At 38.2% G+C, this 26,428-nt stretch overlaps 1 protein-coding gene and 1 non-coding gene across 2 annotated transcripts in view; both read left to right on the top strand.

Annotated features, from left to right (window-relative positions):
* Positions 1–26,428, top strand: part of LRMDA (leucine rich melanocyte differentiation associated) — a 1,023,158-nt gene that overhangs the window by 848,163 nt on the left and 148,567 nt on the right. The window lies entirely within an intron of this gene.
* Positions 2,129–2,234, top strand: LOC132685655 (U6 spliceosomal RNA). The gene has a single exon (XR_009613244.1). It is a non-coding gene; the product is annotated as a U6 spliceosomal RNA (small nuclear RNA).

Below are 26,428 nucleotides of genomic sequence, written 5' to 3'. Positions count from 1 at the left end.
GTTTGATGTAAATGCTTTAGAGGGTCTGAAAGAGATTAGAGAAACCTATTCCAAAGGATAAAGACAGGACAGGAGGGAACCATTAATCTCACGGACATTCAATTCCCTAAGAACTTTTTTGGGAATGACCAGAAACAAGCCAGGCCATATGCTGTCCATTTGCAATCCTCTGAGCTGTGGACTTTTTTTTTTTTTCTTCGACAGATCGAGGCCAATGCTATTGCCTCATTTTAGATGGTTCTTAAGCTTGAAAAAGAACTGAAAGGTTGAGACATGCATGCAGAGTCAACACAGACGATTTGATGAAAGTAGTCCTGTCAAACACCAGGGCTCTCCCGACTGTCAGAAACAGTCTGATGACATGTTCGAAGCTTCCCAGACTGGCTTGCATTTTAGGAAATATGCACAATCAGGGAAGACATAGTTATGCTGTGGAGAGTTCTGAGATGTGGAGAGAACAAGTTAATTGTTCAGCCTCAACTGAGACCTTTCACTCAAGCCATTAATCACAGTGCACAGCCTAGACTGCTGTCCCGCTCCAGATGAAGGCCCATTCCAGGTGCTGGCCATTTGCGTTTTCCTCCAACTGGGCTGATTTATGAACCCAGAGATGTTTCCTGGTTTTTCCAAATTCTTTCCCATTACTTTGTAATAAAGGGGACATGTGATTTCTGGTTTTTTGCAGATCCTCAGTTTTAACATCCCTAATACCAAAGATTTTTTCAATTAGTTTGCGGCCCGCTTTCTGTGATCTGGAGGGTAGAAATGCTGTTCTGTGTTTTGAGTATCAAAGTTAAGACTTTAGAGACTCTTATTTCTTTCCCCTTTGGCTGGAGTTGACAGTGCAAAAGTCCTGCATGAGTCTTTGTGCCCCACATTCAACATCTGGATGCAAATTAAGCTTTAGTAACCTTAGTGACAGTAGTTCACCACAGGTGTTAGAGTTATTCTCATCTCACTCCAGTGCCTGTGGTTCAGGGTATAATATCAGGGGCCTTCCGCATTTGGGCCAGATCTCCGGTGACAGTGTAAGCCAATATTTAAGACTTCACAAGAGAATCTGAGTGTCCGAGAAGGACATTATAATATTGAGGCTGTACAGGGTGCTGCCGAGTGTTACCTGTTTGAAAGGTAAGCCTGATCTTAGCTGATAAGGGGCAACAGATCTCTTGGGAGTTTTCCCAAGTGGCTGAAATGTGTTACAGAAAAGTAATTGGAAATTGATATTTGACATGTCTCTTGGTTACTTTTTATTCCTGATAACACCAAAGGGTTTGGCCAGGAGTCACTAGTGACGAATAGGTGAAATTCTGCAGTCCGTTGCTGAAATGCAATCTCTTCTTTGTTGAAAGTAAGCAGCTGCTTTCTGAGCCTCTGCTTCCCAACTAGCACTTCAAGTGTACAGACCCATGGGCTTAATTTGGGTGAAATGAGTGGTGAATACAGCCTTTTGATAATTCTCTAAACAAAAATCATCACTGGCGATGGAATGCTGTCCTTAAAATGCAACTCAATTTAACAGGTACTTGTTCAGAGCCTGCTACAGGCTCTATATTATGTTGTGTGCTGTGGGACATACAAAATAAATGTCAAACATGGCCTTTGCCCTTGAAGAACTTACAGGCTCTTAGGAAGGATGATGTGTTTATGAAACACATTTTACATGGCAAGATAAGGTATCATGTATGTGCCAAAGTGAGTGGAACCTGGAATGAATATAACAGGGAGTCAGAAAAAAAGAGAGTAGGGGAGACTGAGGTTGTCAGGGAAGCTTTATGGATGAAGTGGGATGAAGACATCAATATCTCAAACCCAGAACTCTACCTTAAAGAAATAGCAAAGAGCACAGTATCAGATTACTTAAAGATTATGGAGTCTCCTTTAAGTGAAAGTAAATTTGTTCAATATGAGAATGAATTAATTTAGTTCAATAAATATTTATTGAGTATATCTATGTGCCAACAACTGTATCCAATGGGGTAGGGGAAGAATAATACAAACAAAACATGTCTGGGTATTCTCAGGTGCTACCCTCTCTTAACGTAGATATTTAAAGTTATTGCTGCTCTGTGTGATTCCAAAACCTGTGATTTTTACCACTTATCATTCTGTCTCTCAAATAGACCTCATGCTTGCTTCAGCAGCATATATCCTAAAATAGGACTATACAGAGAAGATTAGCATGGCTCCTGTGCAAGGATGGCATGCAAATTCATGAAACATTCTATGTAAAAAAAAAAAAAAAAAAGGTAGACCTTCTTCTTATCCAAGATATCTTTGGGTTGAGAAGCTGACTTTAATTTTTTGTGTAGAGGAAAGAATGACATGTCCAACGTCATAAATTATATGCAGTATAAACAGTTGCATGCATGCTTGTCATGAAATGGAAGATACACTGAGTTAGCACTGAATGTCATCCCAAATTGTTAGGTTAGGGAATATTTGGAATAGCATTTGAAAAGTCTGCTCCTGGCTCAAACTCAGGACCATAAGCAGAGCCCAAGCTCTCTGAAGATCAAGTTTTTCTTGGAATTTCCATTATTACCCTTGACAGCTACTGTGGAAACCCAATTAGAAGGGTCTTCCATCAGTAGAGTTTGAGACAGTCTTGCACTGGGCTCTTTGGCATTTGTGAAGTTTGAAATCAGCACCACCCACATATATTGGCTAAGTCACTAAAAACTCTATCTCTATTCTTCCTTGCAAACAGGAGAAATCAATTTTTTGTTCATCTCTTAAGGTACGGGTGTAACTGGGCAACTTTAAATTGTTCTAGAAAGAAAAGAAGTCAGGATAAGGGTGGTGGCATTGGTGGTTATCATGGACATGGTAGTCATTATTCTAAATATCCACATAACTTTTAAGTAATATAACCACAGAACACTAGTAAACACTGGAAAGAATCTAAGATATCAAGCACTGAGGGGCAGAGGTGTCAGAGTTTATTTAGCTAAGCAATACCAGAAGAGGACTAGAAAATCCCCCTTACTAGCTAGCAATCATTCTCATACCACAATGAGACCTCTGCTTAGTAACCCCTGCATATCTGCCACCCATGTGACTGCTTTTTGAAGCTAATTTAGGTATCAAATTTAAATGGAATTCTGAGAAAACTTTCATTTTTTCTTTTTCTTTTTCTCTTTTCTTTTTTACTCTGGAGTGAGTAGTGGAGGGAAAAGCTCAAAGAAATTTGAAATCACTTTTGATTCCTGTCATTTTCCTTAGTATTTAATTACGCTCTTCAGTTGAAAGGTTCATCTTGGCCTCCATGGGTAGGCATATACACATGTGCTCACTCGTTCATCTATATGCATGTGTATATATTGATATGCATTCCTCTCCATCATCTGCAGGCATTTTACTAATAATGGCTTGTGTGTGTGTTTTATCATCTTTTTTTTAAATGAAAATGACAACATCAAAATTTTTTGCAGAAATAGTTCTTCGATGGTAAAGACATTCCAGCATGTAGGCTAGGGTCATCTTTGGGTTACAAAATTCCGCAGAGGAGTTGGCATGGGGAGAGTATAAGCACTGTGGCTTTGGAATTTTGTCTTTGCATTTGGGGGCAGACAAGCAAAGTTGGTAACAGAAAAGTTGAGTTAGTGGAGAACTAGTGTAGTAAAGAGTGACATAGAAGAAAGGTAGAACAAGGTTGAGAGTGCAAGCAACAAAGTTAGTGTAGTGAGAGGCAAGAGGAGGTATGGATACTCTCCACCCTTCTCCCAAACACTTTCTCCTCTCTGAGGTTATTACTTGGGCTCGGAATGGGGTTGAGATTATAAAAGGAGTTTGGACTTTTAAGTTGGAACTTTTGTTGTTGATGAAGCTGTTTTGGAAGCTGTCTTCTTGAATAGAGCCTGGGGTATTTTATATAGTAAGGAGGATCAGGCAGAGCTCAGAAGAGAGGAGATAGACCACTTAGAGTCTGATTTAGATTTTGGGTTTAAGGGTGAGAAAGCACTACCAGATTTCCATAAATCAAGGAGGTGAGTCAGCAGAATCAAAATCTGACTCAGGCTCCACTCATCAAGCTATGTGTCAGTAGGTGCTTCTACCCAATGGGGCATCTTTTTTCTAATTCATCCACAGTACTGTCTAGAACAGCATAGTCCCTGGATATGGGAATTTTCAGTTTTCCTATAGGTTGTCCCCACTTATTCATGTACTGAGGGAAGGAACAGAGGTTTAAAGCTGAAGTACTTGAGAAAAGCACTTTTTAATGTACTTTTCTTGAATAGCTCAGTGTTCAGGGTAAGTTTAAAAGGGAAGTGACCAATAGAGTTTTTGATTTCATACCTTTAAGAAGGGAGTCACAAAGCTCAGGGTGCAGATAGAATCAGGGTGATTCTATCACCTCTAATTTCCTTTGGGAATGCTGTGAGCAAGCCTGGCTTTAGTGGTTCCTTCCTTCTTTGTTCAGAAACTCCTTGTCATAATTATTGTGCAGGTCCTTATCCTCAGTGTCATATTGCCATGGTGGGGGCGGGGGACAGGGAGGCCTCTGGAAGAACCTGATAACTCTGAGGAGCTTAGAAGTCATTGTCAAACCAGGAAGACAAGTGTGATTGTATTAACTGAAGTGTGTACAAAGCCTATTTGACAACAGCTAGGGGACATTGAAAAATCGGAGACTGCCATCACATATGGAGAGGTCTTCCCATCTTCACCTCAGTGGCTGTTTCTTCTTATTGAAGAATGAAAACAGTAAATGGCCTAAAGCGAGCTAAAAGCAAATCCCTTGACTTTATTCATTTCATGACTGCAATACTTGGTGGTAATATTAGTAAAGGCCCTGGCATTCCTCATAGGAGAAATGCCAGAAAAGAGGCAACTGGATGTTCATTCACCCGCTTAAGTTCTTTTAGAAAAAAACATGATTTATAAAAGAATGCAGAATCATAATTGTGAGCCAACGTGTCATTTTAACTTTAGGATGTCCAGAAACAAAGAGATATTATATCCTTTGTTCTCGGAGCACCACAGATGCCAAATTATGCACAGGGTTCCCTCCTGGCATTGAGTGCTTTGGAGCCTAGGGGCAACCAGTGATTTCAGAAAGATGTTGCCTCTGGTGGTGTCCTCACCTGAATATCTCCCTGGAGCTATGGGAGGGAGCATGGCCCTCCTAACTTCTCTGCATTCTGATAGAGCAGGCATTAGCAAGAGGGACAGATATCTTAGAAATGGCTGGTGGCTTGAGGTAAGCTGTCCCCAGCCTCACTCTAGGGAGCTTGAAAAGAGTACCATTAATGTACTGGAGAAATAATTCATTACTTTTGGTTTTGTCTGTACATCAACATATGCCAACAGATGCTCAATTCAAAACATGAATATTTGATTAATATAAGATCAGGCATCTGGAACAGAGAGCAGTGGAATTTTGGGGACTTGAGTAAGACTCAAATGTCATCCATTCTAACCACAGCTGTCTGAATGTGCATAGTAGGCATTGAAAATATTTGTTGATTAGGTTTTCTTTGATTTGAACAACTTCGTTGCTTGGTTTCGAGCCCAGATGTTTGGTATCTAGCCAGAGTTGTATGCTCTGTGTGCTGTCATCAGCCTCACCACCACAGAGATGCATTGTCAAAGGGCAGCATTCTTCCCATCCCCATGGTGAGGTCCCTTCTCTCTCCTCTCTCAGCCCATGCACACTGGCTGTAGGCCATAGAACACCCTGAAGATGGCTTATAGAGCTGTTCTCCACACCCCCATTTTCCCCAGTGTCATTGTGTGGTTGTATCTTATGACAGAGAACATTGGCATCTCCACTAACAGACCACAGCAGTGTTGGTGACAGGTACTTGAGCAGCCATTTACTCATCAATTCAATTGGTCATTGCAAAAGTGTTGAGTTAAAGGCCTGTTAGTTCACAGAACTGACGTGAAACCTGAGGAGGAAATATGAGAAAACCATGGGAAAGGAGGAAGAAGACTAACATATGGGTGGGATATGAGACATTTATTATTTCCTAGGGAACAATGACAAGACAAGGTAGTTATAAGAAAGGGCACTTCCTGATTGCATTAGTGCTGATGGCATGCACAACAGAGGGGAATGGGCACTATATGGTAGAGTAGATACACCATCTACAGATTGGCATTTCAGATTTGCCTCATAACTCCAGCATTTAGCTTTAAGGTAGGGCCTTAGTTCCCTACTCTGTAAAATAAAGTGAATGTCCCAGGATATTCTTCAGTACTATCAATCCTTCTGTGACACTTTGATCAGAACTTATGAAATCCTCATTTCCCCATAATTTAATGTTCACCAAATATCTAGAATTTATTTACTTGTATAGTCAGGTAGACTTCTAATATTCTAAGGACACTAAGAATGCAAAGTAGTGAAAGAAAGTATAGACTATGCCTTAATATCCTGAGAGGAAGACAGCAGCCTTTGAAGGGCTATGAAACCCACTTTAGATAAAAATAGATAAATAAATAAAGATTTCCTATGGTTGGGAGTGGAGGTCTTATTCAAAGTGAAATAGTGACAAGTTTTACCTTTCTTCTTGAAGCACGTTCTTGACTCAGTTATTGGGTTACACGGTATTGGTATGACAACTTTGTGAGTAGGTACCAAATGACCTCTGCTGCTATTGGTAAAAGTGGTTTCTCTTCAGCCCATCCAAGAAATAGGGGCTATATTTTTGTGGGTGGTTGAGAAACTAGAGCTAGGATAACTAATCTGTAGTTGAGCCTAACAAGTAGTGGAGGTGGAAGTTAGAATCCTACCTGACTGAAATAGTTTCACTACACAGGAAATTTCTCATCTCTTTAGACCCCAATGGAGGTAGATAAGTGGGTTCCCTATAAAAAAGGCAAAACTCAGAAGTCACTAGAAACCTCTCACTTCTGCATAGTAATTGATAGTTTTCTGAGCTATAAACCAATTGGCCAATTACTAGCCACGTTGTTTTATCCCCACAAGAATCTTGTGAGGTCATACTATGTCCCTATATTATAATAATCCTGTGAGGTCAGGGTTATATCCCTACATGACAGATGGAAACTTGAGGTAAAAGTATGCTGATAGGGGTTTAGCTGGTCCTGCCAGGGCATTTTTGATGGATGCTGGAAGAACTGCCACCCTGAAACTCCATGGTGCCCCATCTTTACAGTTGAGCTTCATCTATCTATAGGCTTAAGGCATTCCTGACTCTGGGTACTGCTTTTTAAAATGCAGATACCCGTGGAAATAAAATCACCTCAAGCTTGCTATCACTTAAATATTTGCCTGAATGAAATCCTAGCAATCATTTGTATCTGCCCTCGAGCACAGAATGTTAGCATGTTAAAATTAGGCTAAAAGGAAGGGGGATTGGGATAGATTAGGGTTTGGAAGTTTGTTTGGAGTAACCATCCAGGTGGGAGTGTCATCATGAGGATCTCCAGACTCCGTTTCCAAATGAGGGCAGTCCCTGAGCAAGGAATAGTGTGCATGGCATGCAGCAAGGAAGATAATGAAAACAAAGTACCTGTTCATATCTTGGGCTTGGTTGGCCTCCCTGTGTTAGACCCACCCCTGGCGAATGGGGCAAGATTGTGATGGATGGGGTCAAATCCATTTGCTATTATTTGCCAAGTACCTGGCTTTGGGCATTGGTCCATTTCATATGTTCTTATATTCTGCTAACTACTTAAGGCAGAAAAAATCATTCCTCTGTCTGATTCTAATATGTGCCAGTTGAAACTGAAATCCTAATACTGAGCAAATGTACCAAAGAACACTCTATAAACTTAATGAGGGAGATGAAGAGATATGTGCCAGAAACCTAGAAAATTTAACACTGATGAGGTTATGACTATTATATGTTTAGTTAAATTGTTGACACTGACAGGACGTGGCTGAGGAAATCTACCGTCCGTTTTCTCCTTGTATCAGTGATAATGGTTCCTTGGTGTGCTCTTCTCAGTTAACAAAAATATTCCTGAAAGTTAAATGCAGGAAGAAGTGACATAAGAAATACTTTTATTATCTCTGCTCTTCAGAGAGTTCCCTCCAGGAACATTATTTAAAACAGGACTTCTCTTGTCTGGCAAAGTGAGTTTGGAGGGAACGACTCATAGGTTCAGAGGTGAGTGTGGATCCTCTTGAGAGTTACAGCATCTCCTGACACCTTTGCTTATACACTTGCCCTCGCAAATCTATCTAGCACAATGCTGCCCTAGCCTTCCAGAAATACCTTTTTTCTCTTTTACATTTTCCTTTCTCTGAAAAACTGACCAAGGTTCTCCTTTGCTTAGTGAATAAAATCTCAATTCCTTTAAGTGCCATTTAAGGCATAAATGTGGTCATGAGTTTTGTAAGCTGCAAAGTACTATATAAATTTTAGCTATTTGAAGAGGAATCAGAGGGTAGTGGAAAGGATATTGAATTTAGAGTCAGAACACCAAGGTTTGAGTCTTGTGCTAGTGGGGTGACCTTGGACAGGTCACTTAAAGTCTCTGAACTTCAATTCCTTCCTTTATAAAACAAGATTATTGTGATAATTAAAGTAATTGAAAGTGACATAGTAATTAGCAAAGAGTGGATACTCAATACCTGTTAATGAAGACATGATAACCAAAGGCAATTTAGTCTAGCACTTAAGAACACTGGCTCTGAGGACATAGGTCACTTATCTTCTCTTATTCCCTACCTATAAAATGGAGATAGTGTGTGTCTCTTATTCCCTACCTATAAAATGGAGATAAGATGGACGAGTCAAATGAGTTAATACATATTAGAAATTTTGAACAGGGCCTAGCCCATATCAATCCTTCTATAAATATTAAGGCTCCTTTTGCTGCTGTTGTCACTTTTATTATTCAAGGACCTGTCCTGGTTTATCTTTCCAGCTTTATTTGGTTGTCTCTCCTACCAGTAAAAAGAAGTTTTCCCCCAGGTCATGACATCCTTAAGTTTGGGACTGATTCTTACTCACCTTTAACTTACCTGGGCTTTACCCAATGCCTGAAAAATAATCATTTTTGTTGTTAAAAAAATGTACAACTACACGTTTGCTACTTCTTGGCATTGCACTGAAGGTTTTAGTGTAGTAAGGCAAGAAAAAAGAAAGAAAGAAAGAAAGAAAGAAAGAAAGAAAGAAAGAAAGAAAGAAAGAAAGAAAGAAAGAAAAGGCATCTAGGCTGGGAAGGAAAAATAAAAAACTGTCTTTGTTCATAGATGAAATGATCATTTATATTGAAAATACAGTAGAATTTATGATAAGCGCTAGAGGTAATAAGTGAATTTAGCAGGTTGCAGGATAGAAGATCAATATACAATTTTTTTTTTGTTCTTTATCCTCAGCATAGCCAGTTTAGACCAGTTTAATGGGAGCATAGGATGAGTAAGGAGTAGTGGTGGTGAGTAAAACTGGCAAGGCAGGTTGAAACTCAGTTTGATAACATGACTTGATGACATGGAATGGTTTTGCTTACTCTTTATCTCTACCACCCCCCTTTTTCTTTCTTTGTCTTTTCCTTCCTTCCTTCCTTCCTTCCTTTTTTCATTTGTTCCTTATTTTCCCTCTCCCCTCTCTCTCTATTATTCATTTGTTGGTATAAACAACTTTTCTCCATGAACAAAGTTTCAGTTCTGTTTCTTAAAAACAGAGGTTTTTTATTCATTGGGTTAAGTAAACAAAATGACCATAGCTATGTTGCATTGAGCTTATAGGGAACATTCTATGGAAGGAGTTCCCAAAGATAGGGCTTGTAATATCAGCACACAGACACTGGAATTCAGGGTGTCTGGATTCAAGTTCTGACTTTGTCTTAGCTATCTCTATGACTTTGGGAAGGCCATTTCACCTTTTGGAGGTTCAGTGTGCTTTGTCTTAAAAAAAGATAATGGCAACATGACCATCTTTTTAGGGTTGTAGTTAATTCAACTCAACAACACTTTTTCATTTCCTAGAAACTGGATTAGGACATGTAAAGGGAGAGTCTTCCCCTTCAAGGAATGTTTAGTAAAAACAGGGTTGGAAATATCTCCACTGGCATAAGATAGGCACAAAGTTCTGGCAGTAACTACTGTTTTTCACAGATCTTAGCTTTGGTCCAACACATCACCTATGAGTTGTTGAATGTCTGATTGATGAAGTATTGAAGATCATTTAGAAATATAGAAAAGAAAACACACTCTTCTGGGGCTTGCACAAGAGGGGGAAATGGAGCCAAGAATGTACCTATAATTTAGGGTAAAGAGCAATAATGAGGTCTCATAAAAATAACCATGATGTTAAATAGACTGCAAATCATTTGTCCCTTGATGCTTTTCTTAGATTTTGTGCCAGTGGGGGGGGAAAAAAGAAGAAAAAAAATGATAATTGGCCTTGTGATTTATGCCAAAAGAGATGCTTGTACACAGGATTTTGTTTTAGTGTAATCAACCCCCCCCCCCTCGCCCCGCACATATACTACCACCTAAAATTATTTAAGGGGAGAAAAACAAAATCCACCCAGCTATAAAGAGCAACCAGCCTGGGTTTGGAAAAAGGCTTTAATCTACTCTGCCTGGGGTCATATTGTTTTCTGCTGCTCTTGACTTTATTTCAAAGTGTAAAAAATCACTAACAGCTACAATTATTTTAGTCTTATTCACTGAGAAATTATTCCAATCATGTAAGAGAAATGGATTCTAGGTTTTTTAAGTGACCTCTTATCTTGTCCTTCAAAGAAAACAGCATATATGTTTGGAAAAAACCCTGAACAAGGGGTTTGGATGATGAGAGTTCTTAAAGCTAGAGCTGTCAGTCTCGAGCTTTTAGGCATTAGCTAAATCAAGTCCTGGATTTGGTCCTCAGTTTTTCCATTTGTAAAATGGAAACAGTTATACCTACCCAGCTGCCTCATAGGGTTGGGAATGTCAGTTGAGATGCTGAACTTGGAAGTGCCATGAAAATGCAAGGCGGTGCTTGCCTTTCTCCTCCTTGCAGTGGGGTTCTGCATCACAAAATAACAGGATGGACTTCAGATACTTTACAGGAAGCCAGTGCTGCTCTTAACAAAATGTTTAGTGTTACATGGTAGGGTTAGCACAAATTTATTTTTTCCTCACAACTGCCTTTCTAAATTCACTCTGTAGGGCTAGATACTCCTTTGCTTCTGAGTAAATTTCAGTTGGTGCCCAGAGCTTGCTACTCGCTTTGGTTACTTGAGTAAGTCATCTGGTTACTCAAGTGTCCAAACAGTATCAGTTCAGTTATGAACATGAAAAGTCTAGCATAGGAATAAACACTCTGAAATTCATCCATAGGTAATGCATCTTCTCTGTGCTTTGTAGCTTCTTCCTTTATTTTTTCATCTTCTCCCCATTCCCACACACCAGGTGAATAGGGTGCAGAGAACGGAGAGAAATGGGAGGCTGAATCCAACTTGCTTGGCTGGTGCCCATCTGCTGGCTTGCAGTGGCAGATGTTTAGCCTGGCCCTTCTCCTTGCAGGCTGTTTCAGTAACAGCTGCGGTCCTTTTAACTGCCGTTCTCTTGATGATAAATCCATCTCCCGAGGCTGTCCACTTGTGATTCCTTCTTCAAATCCTGGGCATCTGGGGACTTTTCTCTGCTGAGGTTTCCTTACCTCCAACAGTGCAAGATCCAAGACTATACTGGGGTGCTTTTGTCTTGCACTTGTCCCTTACTTCCTCCATGGAAATACGGGTCTTTGACTTACTAATAGTAGGGTGGAGTTATATCCTCAAATTAAGGTGGCCTCCTTAAATTGAGCCACCTACTAGGCAGCTTCAGCCATAATCTTTCATTTGTTAAAGGTTTTAGGTTTAAGTCAGAAAACCCTTCACTTTGACCCTGAAAACACAGGGAGCGCATTCCAAGCTACCTAAGTGAGCCATTGAACTCCTTGTCACTTGCTTGACATGAGGGAAGCTCCCCTAAGCCTTCTCCATGTGGGTAAAGCATTGCGGGCAAAATTCTTTGTAAAAATCCCCACTTCTCAATGCCAAACTCTTATCATAGCCTAGCCAGCATCTTTTCTAGAATACAGAGAGGTATGGTCAGCTAGGGTTTGTAAATCCAGTTCTTAGTAACCTCTGTTACAAGTCCAATTTGGGTGATCCAATCATCCTGGCATGTAGGTCTGGTTGGTTCCTATTGTCTTGGGACTTCAACTGAACTTCAAACAGAATCCTGTTTTAACCTTTTGTTATATTTCTATCGGTGTATCCCAAACTGTAGTTTGTGGAACTGCTTCAGAGAAGTGTTCTAAGCTTTAAAAAGTTATTGATCAAGTAAATTTGAGTACCAAATGTGAGATTTCTAACTCTTAATTTACTCATTGTACATGAGCCTATTAAAAAAATATGTGGAATCTATAAGAAGGAATACTGTTTGACACTTTTTAAACCCGCTGTTCCTCAAATATATTTAACTATACAGTTTGTTTTTTAAAAATTTTTTTTCAACGTTTTTTATTTATTTTTGGGACAGAGAGAGACAGAGCATGAACGGGGGAGGGGCAGAGAGAGAGGGAGACACAGAATCGGAAGCAGGCTCCAGGCTCTGAGCCATCAGCCCAGAGCCTGACGCGGGGCTCGAACTCACGGACCGCGAGATCGTGACCTGGCTGAAGTCGGATGCTTAACCAACTGCGCCACCCAGGCGCCCCTACAGTTTGTTAACATAGCGTCTCTATATTTTGGGAAATGCTACTCCAGATACAACTTAGGGCCTTTTCGATGAATAAGCAGGGGCAGTCCCTGGTGATGCTTCCACTGAGTTTAACTAAGTATGTTAATGCATTCCTCTAAAGTTTCCCTAAAACAAAAGTTTTATTCCTTACTAATAGAAGTGGGCTCTTTTTCAGAGGAATATCTGTTTGGAGAACAGCCAATCAGCATTGGCTATGTGAGAGTAAGAGTCATTAGTAGCCCTGTGGCCCTACTTATAATAAACAACAAAAAATAAAAAATAAGATATTTAAACCCCTTAGAATAGTGATTTAAAGTGACCTGATACTTGCTTTAGGATTTGAGAGCTTACCTTTGATGATGTCTAAAGGTAAAGGCACAGAGACTTACAGAGACTTATTCTCATCTGGACCAGATTTAGTTCTTCCTATGTTTTTTAAAACTCATGATCATCAGTTGTGGTGGTTTGAATCATCCTGAATGTCTCCACCTTTTGGTAGGTTCAATTTGTCAGTTCTCAGACATCTTTTTCTGTACATAGCCCATTTTCTTTTATTTTTTTTAAATTTAACATTTATTTATTATTGAGAGACAGAGAGAGACAGAGCATGAGCAGGGGAGGGGCAGAGAGAGGGGGAGGCACAGAATCCAAAGCAAGATCCAGGCTCTGAGGTGTCAGCTTAGAACCCAATGCGGGGCTCCAACTTACAAACCGTGAGATCATGACCTGAGCCGAAGTCAGACACTTAACGAACTGAGCCACCCAGGTGCCCCTATAGATACCCCATTTTCAAATATAGATTGTGATTTCCCAGATAGCCTGTTCCATGTATTGTTTCATCATGTTTTGATAAGATGATTGGCTTTATGGTTCTTTTCTGAACTTTGCAAGAATTTATGCTGAATAATTTAAGTCCTGCTAACATGAGCAACTGTCCTGGTTTTAGAGCTGAGAGTCCTATATCTCAGGGATTCCATCCCTGGGACACAAAATAATCTTATTTTTTGGTGATAGATGCTACAGGTTCAGGGAAAAGTATAAAACCCATATGGCAGCCCATATATAGATGCAGAAAACAATGCTGTTTTTAGTACCAAATAGATAAAGCATAGGTTATTTATCTTCCATAGTTGTTGTCACTATGTTTTGTCCTTCTCTTGCCAACCATGACTTGAAGTTCACCCTAATGAATCACCCATTGTTGTTTCACACCGATTGATGTAACTTGAGGGTATACCTTAAGTATACTGTAATTATGAGTATTCACAGTCTATCTTTGACTCTGTTTCTTGATGAACTGTTGTCCTTTGTATCACCATAGTGCTAGTTTAAGTTTTTACATTGTGAATATTGTGACTATATTTTCTAAGTGTTCAGATAATGAAAATGAGGATAATTATACTCCAATGCCAGCATAACCTGGAAACCCCAGAAAAAGAAGGTTAAATGACTGTTAATTAATGACTGATGGAAGGACTCATGCAACTAGATTAGGGAAATCAGTAATCAAAAGAGAGCATCTTGCAAAATGTGCAGAAAATTGGACATGGTGGAGATGGCCTTGTGAGAACAAATAGGGAGACTGAGTTTCTCAATTTTAGGATGAGACACAGAAGAACTTCTAAATTAGTCAGAAGCTTTTTTGTCTCCTAAAAAGACACCACTGCCAGGATACCTGGGTGGCTCAATTCATTAAACTTCCAACTCTTGATTTCAGCTTAGGTCATGATCTTACAGTTTGTGAGATCAAGCCCCACATGGGGCTAACAGGACAGAGCCTACTTGGGATTCTCTGTCCCTCTGTCTCTGCCCCTCCTCCACTCCCTCTGGCTTTCTCTCTCTCTCTCAAAATAAATAAATAAGCTTAAAAGAAAAAAAAAAAGACACCACTACTTAGTTGAAAATAGTCTCTGCTAAATTATCTTGGCTATACCACCCAGGCAAGCAGCATTATCATATTATTCTCTCGATTTTTCTATGACATCAATTTAAGTTACATTTCCCGATTTATAGGTTTCAGTTAAAATGTCCTGTGGAGAAATTTTGGGTGTCAAATGTGGTGCCCTCTTACAGAATAGAGTCAATTTTTTTAAGATCTGACCAACACCATGCTTTCCTTAGTATGTCAAGTGATTTCTTGAACCACAGCAACAAGATAATGTTCCCTCTAGTTCTTCAGTATTTGGACTTGCAAAATGGAGTTTCAGGTTACTTCTTGATTTCTATGAAGATTTTAATAAAACTTCAGAAAACATAACACATTGTTGATATCCTATTTAAATACAAACTCGACTTTACTTATCTGTCTGCATACTAGCAGACAATGAAAATACAGGTATTGGTAACTGCCATTTCGTTTTTAAATTTCTTACCAAACAAACGAACCAGTCTCACCTGCTAAATCCTGTCTCCACCCTGTCTGCAACACTGCTAAAACGGGGTATGAATTTGCTTACCTGTGATATTGAAACTTACAACATGAAGTTTTGGGTCACTTTTAGCTTCCTCAAAATAGACAAAAGCACTTGGGCTTTTTGATTTCATAGAAACGGAAGGAATTGGCCTTTTTAGGTGTGTGCCTACAAAATGGCTATCAGTATTGAGGGCCATAGAAAAGATGTTAAAATGTCGGCCTGCTCTAAATCATATCTTCAAAGTATGGGATAAGAAGAACGTGCTTCACTGATTTGAAATACATTGGGGATGAGAATGGAAGACAGTATTACAGTAAAAGAGAAATTTATTTGCTATTTGTCTGAAACTCTTTGGTGATCTGTGAAGAGGCCACAGGGAGCCTAGAAAATAATTATACCTGAGCTATTTGGTGTTGTATGTAGGATGTGACAAAAATTCATACACAGGGGGAAAAAAAAGACTCATTTTTTGGAAATAAGGCTGCTTCTAAATGAACAACAACAAAAATGTCACCAGAGGACAGCCAAGTCAAACAAGGCTTTCTTAATTTCCTTATTTACTAAAACTGTAATGTACTTGGAATCCAGCTTTGATTTTACAAGTTGAGAAAAGTTTTAAATTCACAAGTTTGAATTACCTCTGCTGTAAAGTCATTTCTCCTGAATAAAGAAGTTTAACTTATGATGACATCCAATATGCTGCATAGTGTTTTGAAAACAATGTCCACATTGGACATGGACTTTTTCTGTGATGAATTTATAGATGCAGCAAACATGACTGACAAAGTTCTGGCCCATCAAATAAGTATGTAGGTATGAAGTGGAGGAACATAGTTTGGAGAGCTGGACACTGATTCCTACAAGTCTAAAACCCTGTCCTTGCTAGTTAGTAAACTCTGAAGTGTTCCAAGCTGAAATGCGGGCTTGATAAAAAGCGTAGCCACACATCGAGCAGAAGTTTACATTTGACTATATTCAGCCTTACCACCACATAAAGGAAGGGTGTCTTATAACTGCAGGCAGTTCAGAGAAGCATTAATGGAAAAACATTAAAAAACCAACAAGAGTAAAAATACTCTATTATGTCATGGGAGAGGATGAAATGTTGTCTTTTACTAAATAAAGGTACTATCTGTTTCTATTGTATTTTCATTTTCCCTTTAAAAAGCCTTATGTATTTTAAGAATATACAATAATATAGCCTTCAAAATTTAAATATCGAATAAAATGTTTTAAGAGTTAAATTTGTACAGAGGACAGAAATGTAAAAATAATGTTATATTTTTCCCACACGTATGATCTATTTAGTCAGTCCTGTTAATTACTATTAATTGCCACTCTTAACTAATTCTACATTTGTTTTAAATAATAGGATTTATATAGCCAAGAGGTAAATACTGTAGAACAATATAGAGTTTAAAATAAAACCTATTTTTCATATATTTTGATGGTAAAGTAGTTACATATCTATACAATTATTTATTATATATTATTTTTTCGAGGGAGGTTCTGTTATGGATGCACCCTGAGTTACTTTTCTGAAAAACTGGTTACCTGTTTGCCACCAGTGTGCTTTTCATGAGCCTGTCCTGGTTTAAGGCAGGAAAGCAAATCGGATTCTGATTAATTGCACTTAACGTTGTACAAATAGCCCGACACATTGGCTTCTGACTGTAAAGGAAATTTCCTCGCCAATGACTTTCAAACTATTTTATGTCATTTAAGAATCTTTTTATGTCATTTTAAAATGTCACTTATCTGAGGTTGGTTGTCTTCATTTTTCTGCTTGTGCTAATTGAAAAAAGGGAAATACATTTTCAATTCTCTAACGAGAACCCAAAGTAGAATTGACAAGTGTCCATATATATCACTAATGGAATGTGCATCATCTACCTGTAGCTTCTTTTAAAACTGATTCTGGGTAGTTGGAAAAGTGAAAGTGCTATTTTCATCATTATGCCTCTCACTCCCCCTTTCTCAGTAATGAGTAACACTCCTTTTTGCTGTTCCAAGCCCTCATGTTTCCCATCCTTATCATCTACTCCTTCTCAAAGGGAGACCCATACTCTGCTTTCTCACCCTCACATCCATGTCACTGTGCTTTCTCTAGCTCTTTGGATCCTGTCTTACTCCTACCAGTACTTCACAACCCCATGAATACCCCCTCAACTTTATAAAACTTCACCTGGACCATTTTCTAGCTATGTACTTTGATGTCCCATATGCCTTCTTACTCGGCCATCATCCTGTAGTGTTCTGTAAAGTTTCGTGTACTTTCTCCTCAGATGCATTGTGATTTCACGCCTTGTCCTTCCCTCATATCCCCAAGAAAGATCTAAAACAGGTCTAGACAGATTGCAATGGTTCAAGAAAAATGATCAATTGGTTCATATAAATGGTGCTGCATACAAAATATGATGTGGGAACAGGCACGTAATAATATATTTTTTAATGGAAACCTTGTCCAGAATATTTAACAGGATGTGAAAGCACAGGCCTTGTTGAGGTAGAGAAGTAGGGGTTATGATTAAAAAGTAATCATAACCCTGACTTCTGGGCTCAGGTTTTAGTTTGCAAAGTAGCCTTACTACTTCTGGGTTGGGACTCTAGGTTATACACATGTATAGAAAATACATATGCACATGCACACACTCACAGGATGGGGGTTTGGCCTTGACATATATTTTTAATTTGATGCCAGTACTTTTTAGCAGCCTGGTCTGAAGTTGGGAAAATAGCCATTCCATGTCTGGTTGAGTTATGAGTTGAGAACAAATTTCACAACAAACCTCAATGATTTTCCACCAACTACACCAACCCAAAGACAATTTCTAATCGTTTGGTTGCCATCGTATTGCAAAAGAAGCAGAACACAGACATGCTGTCTGTTTCGCTTAAATTTATAAAAACCCGCTGAAAGGGAATGTAGAAAGTAAACGACCCATGGTAAAGCATTGTGAATGAAGAGAGAGGTGCTGTGGTTAGCTGAGTTTCTCAATCCCTCAGATTCTCAAAGCCAAGAGAAAATTTATCTTCTTCCACTGAGACATAAACTAAACTCTTTTGGTCATTAATCTGCAAAGTTGATGCCTGCCATGGTAATTCATCAAACATTTTTGTGGAGTGAGTCTGGTGGGGCCTCTGGGGCATCCGCCTTTGAAATTCAAAGCACTGTTTTGTCCCCTGAGGACAGAGTGACTTTCTCCCCTCATTGCACATCTGGAAGGGAAGTTTCTGCTTCTGCTCTTCCCTAGGCTGAGTCAGGACCTAAAAGGAGCAGCCATCTTTATGAATCATGTGCTTGTGCTCTGAGACTCGGAATATTCTTCCCTGGGCTGTCCTGTATAGAGCAAGAAGAGAAATACTGCAGCAGAGGCACTGTTTATAAAGGCCTTTTCCCCTGTATTACAGTTCACCACAGGAAAAGGACAATTACTGTTTGCAGTGATTTTTATAGGGGTGGGAGTCACCGCATTAACCATTGTGAAAAATGAGTAGAATCCTCAAGCTACAACTCTCCATTGTCTACAGATAAATCAGAAAATGGTTCCAGAATCTTGAGGTCTGATCTGAATTTACAACCATGTCTCCAGGCTTAGGGACAAATATACAATCTGATGAGAATGGGCATTTCTGACAGAGACTGTGTCCCGTAGGTGCTGGACTGTCTTCTGCCCCTCTAATAACTGTGCCTTGTAATCCCTTGTCCTTAGCTGAGGCACCTGGACCTTCCAGTCCTCTTGTGAATTGGCCCTGCCAGCTCCTGTCCTTCTGTCCTCAGCTCTGCAACACACTCCAGACACAGTGGCCACCTTTCTGTTCCTTGAACTGTGATACCAATGTCTTTTCCATGTAGGGCTGTCCACCCTGACCAAAAAGTCTCTGCCCTACGATCTTTGTGAAGTTGTTTTCTTTTTGTCGTTGAAGTTTCACCTCTACTGTCAACTCCTCAGAGAAGTTTTCTCAGACCTTTGGTTTAAAGAAGCTGAACCCACAAGCCACTATCCATCACTTCTGCGTGTCACTTTCTTTGCAACACTTATTGATATGTGAGTTAATTAATTTCTTTGTTTCTCTCTTTTCCTTTCCTTTCTTTTTCTTTTCTCCTTTCTTTCATTCCCCCCCTTTTTGCTCTCCCTCCCTTCCATCTTCTTCTTTTTCTTCCCACGCCACCTCTACCTCCACTAAATTGTTAACTCCAAAAGAGCACAGCTCTCATCCATCCTCTTTACTGTGTTATAACTATGGTACATGTTCAATTATTCTTATGGAATTGAATCATTTCTTTGTTCTTCAGGTATCTGGCTGAGGGTAGCATGACATTTACAGTAAAATTTTTGTTACTTTTCATATTTTAAAACATGCTTAGATTCATGTATTTTAGATATAATTTACTCTTACACACTCATCTGTTGACCAACCTATTCATTTATTTAACTGATGTTTATTAAGCATCTCCTGTATGACAGATATCTTTCTAAGATATTACAGATGTCAGAAACATTTCAGCCATCCAAATGATACCATTAAAGGGAGAGAGACGTGTTTGAAAACACATTTTCATATTTTATGTCAACTAATATGTCCAGAGCAGTCTAACTTCTAATTTTCTTTTACTAACCAAACTTATTTTGTACTACTCCAACCATGTATCCTCCACGAAGGTTTTCTTCATTATCCCACAGTTGTGTCTTATCTTCACTCATGTTGTTTCTTTATTTTAGAACTTTCTTCCCTCTGCTGTTTCCTTCTGCATATTCTGTGAATCTTTCGAGACCAGGTCAGGGGTTTCCTCCTCACTAAGGGCTCCCTAATCCCTCACCTCTGCTTGCTCCCCTGAGCTCTTCCATTCAGTGTGTAGATTCTGGATCCTCTAAACCTGAGAACTTTCTACTGGTGGTGATTTTATTTGGATTTATATTTGTTCCATATATGTTAATGTTGAAAACTCAACTAGATTCTATCTTCTTTGAGAAAATAAACATGTTTCATAATTTTCCAGGTGTCTGCCGTTATCATAGGTAGTGTGGGGAACATAGTAGCAGTCAATAAATTCTTACCGATTGATTGGTGTCGAAATTGGGTTGTCATGTCCAGACAGGGTGCTGAATGGGAGCAGGTCTGGTAAAAGACTCTTCAACATTCAGCCTCCCTGTAGATCAAGTACAGGCAAAGCTTATGGTGAAAGGTGGTGAAAGGCAAAATTCCAATAGCAAGAGCATTATTAATCTACTTAAGCCATTAAGTGTTGTCCAGTATTAGATTGGACCGGAAATCCTGGTTTTCAACTCTTTCCTATTTGAATGCCCAAGAGGCTGTCAGCGAGTAAGAGGAAATGCGGAATTGGCTTTCAGTTGCCTGAGGAGAGAAGCTTAAATTTCTAGATTTATTGCTCTGCTTTACCTGAAACTTCTATTTTGCTTTTCCTTTCATGTAGCAATCGGGTGCACTGTGTTTCAGTTGATACTTCTTAAACAGTCTAAGGGGGCTCTAAAAATAAGTATCAACCAATTCATACAATAATGTCCATAGTTGTCTTTCTTGAATGCCTCATCACACAATTGTATCCTAGAAGCCCCAAAAAGGGGTGATACTTTCAGATGGGACCTTATAGCGAAGGAGATAGAATTTGTGGTATGAATGGTCTGTCTGTAATCTCTGAAATCAATTGTTCTAGCTTTCCAGATTCTAGTAGTAGAGAGCGGCATAAAGATTTTAAAGTGGCAGGCTTGTGTCCTGAATCTACTTAACTAACATGCCATCTTGTAAGGCATATTCCTTCTTCTCTTTGGCCCAAATTTGCTGTATCCAAAATAAATGAAAGGGTGGAATTAAATATCCTCAGAAACACCTACTATCTGAAAATTTCTATGCATCAACTACTATTGAGACAATAAAAATCAACTTAGGTAACCAAAGATAACTTAAGCCAAGAAGAAATTTTTTCTTGTCCCTAAACATGCCCTACATTTCTAGGAAGGTCCCATAGTCTCCTTTCCATTGAGTTTCCTTATCTCATTCATATCCTACCTGACCTTCAGTGCCTAATGTGAATTCTCTCTCCTTTGACTCTTTATAGTAGTCATAGGCTTCTCTGTACATTTGCCTTTTAGTAAAATTGCCATTTAATGTATATGCGTTTTATTTTCCTAAGTTGACTCTAAACTGTCATGGAGTGGGAACTATGCCTTATGATTTTTAATATCTTCAGAGTGCCTATAGTAAGTGCCAAATAAATATTTGCTGCTGCTGATTCACCTTAGTTGACTTATCTTATCTCTAGTGAATTTTACTCCAGCAATTATGCAACAAAATGACTTAAAGAAGGCAAAGAAAATCTGGAAAGACTTTGGATACGTGATTAGAATTCTCAAATGGGGAAATTCTACCAGTTTGGTCAGTAACATAATTATTATTTTGAGTGATTTTATGAATTTGCTATCTCTGACTATTATTAAAACAAGTGTTTGTTTATGTTAATCTGCTCTACATTTAACAAGGTTAAGATCTCCTTAATGATAGAGACAATATGTTACTCCTCTTTATGTCCTCAGCCTTACCTACGTTACAAAGTGAGTGCTCAGTAAATATTTATTGAAACCATAAATGAATTATCTTTAGCACCAAAGCTAGGAATTCTTTTAAAGAAAATATTTAGACCCTCCACCCCCCAATTTGCAAGTTGCTAATGCTGCTAACTCATTTGAAGGTAATACTCACTAATGGATCTATCTTCTGTGCTGGGAAGACCGTTAGACTAAATAAAACATGTGATAATAGGGATCTATAAAGTTGATGTTTTTGCATTGGCTCTCCAAATCTTATAGAAGATAGGATTAGGAGATGAAATATAATTTCTTTTCAGTTTTATTTGGCAGCACTGAGCATGGTAGAACATGTTCTTAACACTTGCAAAATGACAGGATGGTTTAATTATTATAATCTCATATGTCATATTTGAGATTTGGGATAAACTCTGAATAGGGAAGATGTCCTAATTTGTGAAAAATGCTAAAATAATATCAAACTTCCATAAAATAAATCATTGACAGATTTTATAACATAAAATGTATAAATTTTCTGTATCTATAACATTATAAGCAAAATTAAGACAAATAAACTAGAAGATAATATATAAAAATTTAAAGATTCAGTTTCCTATTGTAGGAAGAGCTTTTTCAAGTTCTACCCCAAAAATACAGTAGAAAAAAAAATGGATTAAACAGGTGACTAGGCAAAATTAGAAATGTAAGTAAACATAGGAAGTTCAAATTTACTAGAAATTAAACATTTGTTAATTAACTTAGAGTTAAAAATAGTGTTACTTATTAAATGTAAAGATACGGTGGCATTATTATATCTTCCTTCTGGAATTAACTTATTTTGATATTTCTGGGAGGCGATGCAATTTTTATTATCAGTATAATATGGTAGTTATCTTTTGGTTCAACAATTCTATTTTTAGGAATCTATTCATTGTAAAAGATACAATCAATGATTTATGTAAAAGGCTAAAAGCAATTTTTAAGACTTTATTGTTTACAGTAGTTTTAGATTCACAACAAAATTCAAAGGAAGGTACAAAGATTTTCTGCATGTCCCTCACCCCCATAACCTCCCACCATCATTGACATCCCCTACCTGAATGGTATATTTGTTATAATTGAACCTACACTGACACATCATAATCACTCAAAGTCCATGGTATACATTATTGTTCAGTCTTGGTTTTGTACATTCTTTGGGGTTGGATAAATGTATAATGACATGTATCCATCATTATAGTATCAAAGAGAATATTTTCACTGCTCTAAAAATCCTCTGTGCTGTGCCTATTCATCCCTCCCTCTACCTCAGGCAATCACTAACATTTTACTATCTCCATAGTTCTGCCTTTCCCAGATGTCATATAGAATCATACAGTATGTGCCTTCTCACACTGGCTTCTTTCATTTAGTAATATGGATTTACGTTTCCTACATGTGTTTGCATGGCTTGATAGCTCGTTCCTTTTTAGCATTGAATAATAATTCATTATCTGACTATACCACAATTTATCCATTTACCTACTAAAGGATATCTTGGTTGCTTCTATCCTGTTCTATTGTTCTATTTGTCTATTCTATGACCAACACCACACTTGATTTCTGTAGCTTAGTAGTAAATCTTGAAGTCAGATAGTGTCTGTCTTCTCACTTTGTTGTTCCCTTTCTATATTGTGTTGGCTATTCTGGGTCTTTTGCTTCTCCATCAAAATTTTAGAATCATTCTTGTCAATATGCACAAAATAACTTGCTAGAATTATGATTAGGTTTGCACTGAATCTGTAGATCAGGTTGGGAAGAACTGACATCTCATCAGTGTTGAGTATTCCTGTCCATGAACATTGAATATCTCTCCATTTATTTAGTTCTTCTTTAATTTAGTTCATTGGAGCTTTGTAGTTTTTCTCATATAGATCCTTTACATATTTTATAAAATTTATACATATGTATTTCATTTTGTGGGTGTTAATGTAAATGGTACTATGTTTTTAATTTCAAATTCCATGTGTTCATTGTTGATATATAGGAAGGAAATTGATTTTTATTTATTAACCTTGTATCCTGGAACCTTGCTATAATTGCTTATTAGTTCTAGGAGGGCTTTTTTTTTTATTGTTGTTTATTATTTTAGATTTTTACATAGACTGTCCTGGCATCTACAAACAAAGACAATTTTATATCTTTCTAATCTGTATGCCCTTTTATTTCCTTTACTTACCTTATTGCATTAGTAAGGACTTCCACTATAATGTTGAAAAGGAGTGATGAGAGGCGATATTATTGCCTTGTACTTGATCTTAACTGGAAAGTGTGTATCTACTAGATATGATATTAAAAGTAATTCTTCATGGCATTATGGAAAACTGAAACTCTTAATATCTAACAATAGATGAAATGGTTAGAAGTATAGTATATTCAGAAGAACTATTATTTAATGAACAAAAAATAAATTTCTAAAGAATAACATGAAATTATGTATATGATACTATAGGTGGGAAAAAAGTTTTAAAAAAAGAACATCTCAATTTAATGAACATACTGAAGACTTGAGGAAATTCACTAAAATATCAGTGATCCTTCCCTCTGTGTGGTAAGGCAGACTATGAGCGAATTTCTTGGCTGGCCCAAACATTATTCTGTCATCTTGTTTGTGTAACTATTAGACTGGCTATATGTCAGACCACTGGAGATCTAGTTGTTTTGAAGGAGTTTATTAGTTCTTTGAACACAAAATTTAGTATATATTATGAGTCTGGTGCTATGCTAGATACTGAGACATGGAGCTTAGAATCTAATGAGGGCTTTAGGTAGGTCAATAGACATTTATGGTATAAGTATTATTGTATTAAGTGTTATGATAATAATGAGAATATGATGATGATAATGATGAAGATAGAAACCACATATATAGCTGTTTTATTTTCTATTGTGCAAAACAAATTACAGTTTGAGTGACTACAATCACCATTTTATTATTCTCATCGGTTCTGTGGTTCAGAGATCAGACAGAATAAGGGGATGACTTTTCTCTTCCTCACAATGTCTGTAGCCTCAGCTGGGAATACTTGAAGGTTAGGGATGAGTTGACTAGAGATTGGAATTATCTGGAGGCTCATGCTCATAACTAATATATCTGGGCCTGAGCTGGGATGAGTATATTTCTGACTGAAGTGCCTACACACTTCTTGAACTTGGGTTCTTCATTGGAATCATAGTTCCAGGGTGTTATTCTTACATGGTAATCAGGGCTCCATGCCCAAGTTGACTGTTGTTCCAGTCAGCAAGGCAGAAGCTTAATTGGAAGTGTTCTGATGTAACCTTGGAAGTTAGGCACATTCTTTTGGTTATAGGTGAGTCACAAGCCCACCCAGATTCAAGGGAAGGGAATATAGACCCTGCTGCTTGGTGAGGGGAGTGTTAAGGTCATGTTGTTGAAAATCAAAGGAGTTGGAGTTATTGTTTGAGACAACACTATGTGATAGACACTGTTAACTGTTCAATTAACTCGTTTAATTCTCATGACAGTCCATGAGGTAAAAAGTAACATTATCCTCCTTTTTAAAGAAGAAACTAGAGTCAGAGAAATAAGTAACTTGCCTAAGGTTATATAGTAAGTGGCAAAGTTGGGCTTCAAACTTAGGCAGTCTGGCTTCAGGGTCCAATCATAGTCTAAGGTCCCATTGCCATGGGAATATGCAAGACCTCTACCTAACTCTGACTTGGGGCAGGACAAAAGGAATAGGTCAAGAAAAACTTTCTGGGAGAAGTGATAGCTAAACTGTGTTTTGAAGAATTATTAACAGAAAGAATTTACACAATTCCGTATAACACACACACACACACACACATACACACACATACACACACGCACACACACACTCCACTTAAAAATGGGCAGAAGACATGAACAGATATTTCTCCAAAGAAGACCTCCAGGTGGCCAACAGACACATGAAAAGATGCCCCATATAACTCATCATCAGAGAAATGCAAGTCAAAACTACAATGAGATATCATTTCACAACTGTCAGAATGGCTAAAATCAGAAACATAAGAAACAACATGTGTTGGCAAGGATGTGGAGAAAAAGGAGCCCTTGTGCATTGTTGATGGGAATGCAAACTGGTGCAGCCACTGTGAAAAAACAGTATGGCAGTTCCTTAAAAAGTTAAAAATAGAACTACCCTATGATCCAGCAATTACCTACTAGGTATTTACCCCAAGAATACAAAAACACTAATTCAAAGGCATACATACACCCCTATGTTTACTGCAGAATTATTTACAATAGCCAAATTATGGAAGCAGCCCAAGTGTCCATCAATAAATGAAAAGATAAAGAAGATGAGGTGTCTGTGTATGTATGTGTATACACCCACACACACACGATGGAATACACACATACACATGATGGAATACTATTCAGCCATAAAAATGAATGAAATCATGTCATGTGCAATAACATGGATAGAGCCAGACAGTATAATACTAAAGGAAATAAGTTAGTCACCGAAAGACAAATACCATATGATTTTACTCAGATGTGGAATTTAGGAAACAAATGAGGAAAGGAAAAAAAAATAGAGACAAACCGAAGAACAGACTCATAAGTATTGAAAACAAACTGGTGGTTACCAGAGGGGAGGTGGGGGAGTGGGTGAAATAGGTGATGGGGATTAAGAGTACATTTATCAAAGGCAACTGGGTGGCTCAGTCTTTAAGCATCTGACTTTGGCTCAGGTCACCATCTCACAGTTCATGAGTTTGAGTCCCACATTGGGTGAGCTTGAGCCCTCTTCAGGTGAATTCATGCCCGCTTTGGGTGAAAA

The sequence above is a fragment of the Panthera onca genome, chromosome D2 (genome assembly GCF_046562875.1).
Source record: "Panthera onca isolate mPanOnc1 chromosome D2, mPanOnc1 haplotype 2, whole genome shotgun sequence".
In the NCBI taxonomy this organism is placed as follows: domain Eukaryota; kingdom Metazoa; phylum Chordata; class Mammalia; order Carnivora; family Felidae; genus Panthera; species Panthera onca.
The sequence above is the reverse complement of the archived record's forward strand: the minus strand, read 5'-3'. Positions and strand labels throughout refer to the sequence as shown.